Genomic DNA, 6,217 nt, shown 5'->3' with positions numbered 1-6,217 from the left:
GCCCTAGGGGCTGCCTCCTCCCCTCCCACCTATATATACATGAGGATGGGGCACCACACAGGGACTAGAACATTGTCTTAGCCGTGTGCGGCGCCCCCGTCCACCGTTTACTCCCTCGATCATATTTTCGTAGTGCTTAGGCGAAGCCCTACGGAGATCGCATCACCATCACCGTCACCACGTCGTCGTGCTGTCAGAACTCGTCCACTACCTACCGTCTTGCTGGATCAAGAAGGCACGTACGTCATCGAGCTGAACGTGTGCTGAACGCGGAGGTGCCGTACCTTCGGTACTCGATCGGTTGGATCGCGAAGAAAGTTCGACTACATCAACCGCGTTGTGAAACGCTTCTGATTACGGTCTACAAGGGTATGTAGACACACTCTCCCCTCTCATTGCTATGCATCTCCATGGATAGATCTTGCGTGTGCGCAGATTTTTTTGTTTTCCATGCTATGTTTCCCAACAATGTGTTCATCGTGAATTTCATAAACGCAAGAAGTTCGTGCCGTACCAAATGGAGAGCAAGCACGAGTGGATGTCCCTCTCGAAGCGATGGAGGGTGATACAATACGAGTGGAACAAGTTTTGTGCCACCCTTGTAGGCATCGAGGGACGTCCCATGAGCGGTCTAGGCATGAAAGATATGGTATGCATGTGTCCCTCTTTTTTTCCATTGTGCTTGCATGTTCATATGCCAATATACTTCAATGTCCATTTGCCCATATGCGTGCCCGAGGAAGAGGCCTTGGTTCGAGAAGATGCAAGCCGACATGCTCAAGTTTGATGACGAGTGATCTATGGTGGGGACCGCCCTTCTTTTTTGGTATGCCGACAAGTGTGCTGGCATGACCACGACCGAGATGGCGTGGTTGAACTCCCACCTTTTTTTGTGTGCTGGCATGTTTGCCGGCCGCTGGCAAATGCGCCATCATAAACTGTGTGGTTAATTTCTGGAGGCTGGCATGGCGTCAGCTTGAACTCTAGGCGATGCCATAACCGCTGGCATGATCTATGGTCACAGGCCTTTTTAAAATTCTGCGCGGACATGAAATGGGTTTGTGAATTGTACGCATGGCCGACCAAATCGTAAAAAGAGGCGGACGACGAGCGAGCGGCCAACCCAAACGGACAAAATACGGACAAAACGCGTGTTTGGTTTGAGTCGCTGCGTTAGAGTTGCTATAAGGGAAGAGGTTGTGAGGTAGCACCCCCACAGTTCACGAGGCCGCTGTGAGGAAGAGAGGGGGTGGGGAAGTCAAGCAGCAGCCCAAAAAGTAAAATGGCGCGGTTCCGTCTCGTATCGGCAGATCTCCTGCCGTCCATTGCGTTTTAAAGATTGATGCAACACTATGTAGTATAAAAATCAAAGCATTCTGTTTTGGGAATACATAGTTATACCACCTGCAAACAGGGTACACGGGTCCCGCCAATGTCAGCTTTTGATCAGATGACACAGGGTCTTGCATGCATGTGCTTCCCATTCTCTCTCTTCTCTCTCCCATACTAATTCATCAATTTATTTCGCCTTTGCTAACTTAAGATCATTCATATCTCTTAAATCAAACTTTCGATTTCAAAACTTTTTATATATTTGTACTCATGTCGCAAAGATCTTTAAAACAAGACCAATTTTGGATATAGTTTAAATGGTTTAAAATTCATGAAACACATTTCACCTGCTTGAAATCTTACGAATAAAATGATTTCCATTAGTTTCACAAGTTCACATTTCAGTTTTATATTGTTTTTCATTTTCAACACTTAGATTTCACTTTTCACTTGCCTGTTTCAGATAAATCATATGTATCAATTGCACATTTTTTAAAGATCATATTTCACTATTTTAAAATAAACCATTTCACATTTGTAAATGAACGGTTTCACAAGTTGACATTTCAATTCAGATTGTTTTTCACTTTCAGAACCTACATTTCATTTTTCACTAGCTTATTTCACAAAAATTACATATATTACATCTGCATATTTTTTATAATAACATGTATCACAGTCTTGAAATAAACTGTTACACGTTTCGAAATAATCAGTTTCACAAGTTGACACTTCACTTCATATTGTTTTACTTTCAGAAACTACATTTCACTTTGCACTAGTTCCACAAAAATCACATCTATTTCAATTTCACGTTATTGAAGTAGCTTGTTTCACTCTTTTGAAATAAATCATATTTCAATTTTTTCAATTTCAGAAATTGAGATTTCAGTTTCACAATTTTTTTTCCACTTTCGGAAGGTGCATTTCACTTCTCAGTGGCTTGTTTCACGAAAATCACATCTATTTCAATTGCACATCTTTGAAATAACATATTTTACTCTTTTGAAAAAAATATTACACATTTACAAATAGCCAATTCCACAAGTTGACATTTCAGTTTTATATTTGGGTTTATAGGTTTCTGTGAAAAAGGTTGTTCTCACATATTTCTAATGAAATAGGTTTGTTTCAAAAAAAATCTAGTGAAATGGGTTTTTTCACAGATGAAATGTGAAACGTCGAAATTTAAATGTGTTTGAAATGTATCCAAATTGGCCGGTTCTAAAGTTCTTGATGTCAGGAATCCAAAAATATAAAAAAATTCATAAACATGTCTATAGTTTAAAAGATATTGTTGCTTTAGATTGTATATGATGAAATAAAGTCTATGGACTTGTTCTGCGAGTAGAGAGAGAGAAGAGAGCTGCATGTGTACCTTGTCTGACAAGAAGTGTACCTTGGACCCATTAAGCTGACACCGATTTAACTAGAAAAAAAGATATAAGAAATATACTAACACTATACATCTAGGTGGGCCATACATCCGCACGAATCTTAGCAGAAATGGGTGCTCTCAAATGTACCAACACGAGACGAAACCGCGCAAAATGACTTTGCGGCAGCCTAGTCGGTGAGAAAGAGAAGGGGAGGCACTTGCGCCGCCTCACGAGAAGAAGGTGGAAGGAGGCAGAAACATCATACACCAGCTGACAGTGTGGCCCCAAGCGCTCACCACACCACCGATTTACCACAAGTCTCTACTCCCTTCGTCCGAAAATACTTGTCATCAAAATGGATAAAAGAAGATGTTTCTAGAACTAAAATATATCTAGATACATTTCCTTTTATTTATTTTGATGACAAGTATTTCCGGACGAAGGAAGTATTTAGATACAGGTGGAGCACAAGCACCTATCACCAGCCGTGAAGCACCACAAGGCAGCATCTTGAGGGGGCTTGGATATCAGAAAGCTCTTTTTACCGGTGCAGGGAGCTACCGGCGAATCCACCGTTCACATGCGCAGTGATTCCTGCTATAGGGAGCCCACAGACAATGTATAGATGTGTATAATAACAACCCATCTCTTGTATCTTAATTAATAGTCAAATCAATGTCAGATGAAAGAGGCCCATGTCAACAATAAAGTTGTACTTGACGCATGCATGGTCCATTCTCTCTCATTCTCACGTACAGAAGATGCATCACATGCCAGACTAATTCATGCCCTTTATTTTCTCTTTGGCAATTTCATTCATTCATATATTTTAAACTACAACTTCATTTTTGAAACTTTTTATATATTTGAACTCCTGATGCCAAGACCTTCAGAACAACATTAATCTTGAAAACATTCAAACATCTTTTAATTTCAATGTTTCAAATGAGTGAAACATGTTTTGTGGAATACACGAAATAAGTATTTGAGCGAAACCAAAATTTTCAAATGAGTACATTCTGTTTTCATGCATATGAAACAAATTTCATTGTGAAATATGTTTAACTTGTAATTTAGAAAAATGTGAAACTAGTTATTTTAAAACATGTGAGACAGATTATTTCTAAATGAGCGAAATCTATTTTATGAAGCGAGTGAAATTGTTTTTTTATTTCATTTAAATGTCACTTATTTCAAGTTAAAATTTATATTTCAAACGTTTGAAACTAACTTTTGAGTTGATTGAAATACATTTGAATATATTTCATAAATACAAAGTGGAATTAGTTTTTGAGATATATTTTGTAATGAGTGAAATCAGTTTTACGAAATGAGTTATTTCAATTAACTGAAATAGGTTTTTTGAAATCAATGAAACCAATTTTATGAAATAGATTGTTCCAATGTGTGAAATTGATTATGTTCGTGAAGCTGCTTACTCCTGATTGTGAAACTGATATTTAGGAAATATAATTGCTAGTGAAATATGAAACTATAAAATTTAAATATGCATGCATTATTTTAAAGCGGTGAAATCTGTAATATAAAATGAGTGAATCAGTTTTCGAAATGAATGGAATCATGTTTTTAAAACGGATGAAATATGTTTTTTTAATGTGTGAAATCTGTCTTTTCAAATGAGTGAATTCATATTTTTTAAATGAGTGAATTTTTATTTTGAATCAACTGAAAAAGATGAGTGTAATATGCTTTTCAATATGTTTTTCAATTTGAGTGAAATATGTTTTTAAAAATCAGCTAAATTAAAGCTAGTTCGAATGTATCCATAATTGATCTTGTTCTGAAGCTCTTCTTGCTAGGAATTCAAATATATAAAAAAAATCAAAATAGGAGTTGTCATTAAAAAGATATCCATGATCCAAAATTTCACAATGAAATTAAATGGAAGTATTTTGATGGAGAGAGAGGGAATATTTAACTTGCATGCAACTGGTCTTGTCGTACATTTTCTCTCTCCTGACAAAAGCTCACAAGTGCATGCAAATGTTCACATGTACTCCCTCCGTTCTAAATTATTTGTCGCGCATATATATCCATTTCCGCGACAATTATATATCCATTTCCACGACAAGTAATTCCGAATGGAGGGAGTATTCGTGTGTATTCGATGTCTCTTTATACAACAAAGGGGGCACGAATCTCTAAAACAGCAGCAATGGTGGATGTTGCACCGGTAGGTACCGGCTCCGGTAAAAAAAACTTAGTCGGCTTGGATATAGCCTGTCCCATTGATCTGATTTAAGCAACTTGGATTACAACTGTTGAACATATGTACATGTACGTAGGTCTGGGTTCTGTATACAGTACTTGTAGTATCTGTCTCCCTCTGTATGTACGTGTATCTTAGGAGACAAGATACCGGTCGCACCCCTTGTATCTATATATATGTGCCTAGTGCACGATCAATCAATTATCGATACATCAAATCATTCTCTACATGGTATCTATCGCAAGTCGATTCTCCAGCTTCCGCTAACCCTAGCCGCCGCCTCGGGCCGCCGCCGCGTCCTCCCGCCGCCGCCCCAAGCCGCCGCCACCACCCCTCCTCCCCGCGCGCGCCACCTCCCCACAGCGCGCCTCCACGCCGCGCCGCCCCTTCCCGCCGCGCCGCCTGCCTCCTGCCGCCGCGCCGCCTCTCCTTAGCCGCGCCGCCGCCTCCCTCCCCACGATCTCATCATCATGTCTTCCAACGCCTCCACCTACTCCAACCCCTTCGCCGTCGACCCTGCCGAGATCCGCGACATCAACGTCCATGCACGCGTCCCCGTGACCCTCGACGCCTCCAACTCCACGTACTTCGCGTGGAAGACGTACTTCACGCTGCTCTTCCGCGAGAACAATCTCGTGGATCACGTGGATGGCACCGTGGACTCCCGCACCATGGTGGCCGACGCCGAATGGACCGCGATCGACGCCACGATCATCCGGTGGTTCTTCACCACCATCTCCAAGGACTTGTTCCACACGGTCGTGAGTGCCGGCGACGATGCCCGCGCCCTGTGGGTCAAGCTGAACGGCCTCTTCACCGACAACCAGCTTCAGCGCCGTGTTTTTTTGCAGCAGGAATTTTTTGACTGTCACCAGGATGAACAGTCCATTGATGACTACTGCCGCCGCCTGAAGACGTTGGCGGACGAGCTCCGTGACATTGGAGCCAAGGTGGACGACGACCTCCTCCTCAGCACGCTCACCGCCGGCCTCAACGAGGACTTCGGCAACGCCGCCTCTAACCTCACCTTGATGCCGGAGCCCTCCTTCCCCAAGTTTGTGGCGTACTTGAGGCTGGAGGAGCGCCGGATGAAGGGGGTCAAGAAGCGTGTGCAGCACCACGCCCTCGCCGCCGGCACCTCCCGCGGCGCCCCTCCACCGACCGCCCCACCCGCGCCGCGCCAGCAGCCGCCACCAGCGCCTCCGGGGTACTTCCCCCTCCTGCCCGCGCCTCCCGCCTTCCCGCTGCCCCCCAGCAGCCGGGTGGCGGGCGCCGC

The sequence above is a fragment of the Triticum aestivum genome, chromosome 2D, assembly GCF_018294505.1.
Source record: "Triticum aestivum cultivar Chinese Spring chromosome 2D, IWGSC CS RefSeq v2.1, whole genome shotgun sequence".
NCBI lineage: Eukaryota > Viridiplantae > Streptophyta > Magnoliopsida > Poales > Poaceae > Triticum > Triticum aestivum.
Note: the sequence above shows the minus strand (reverse complement) of the source record.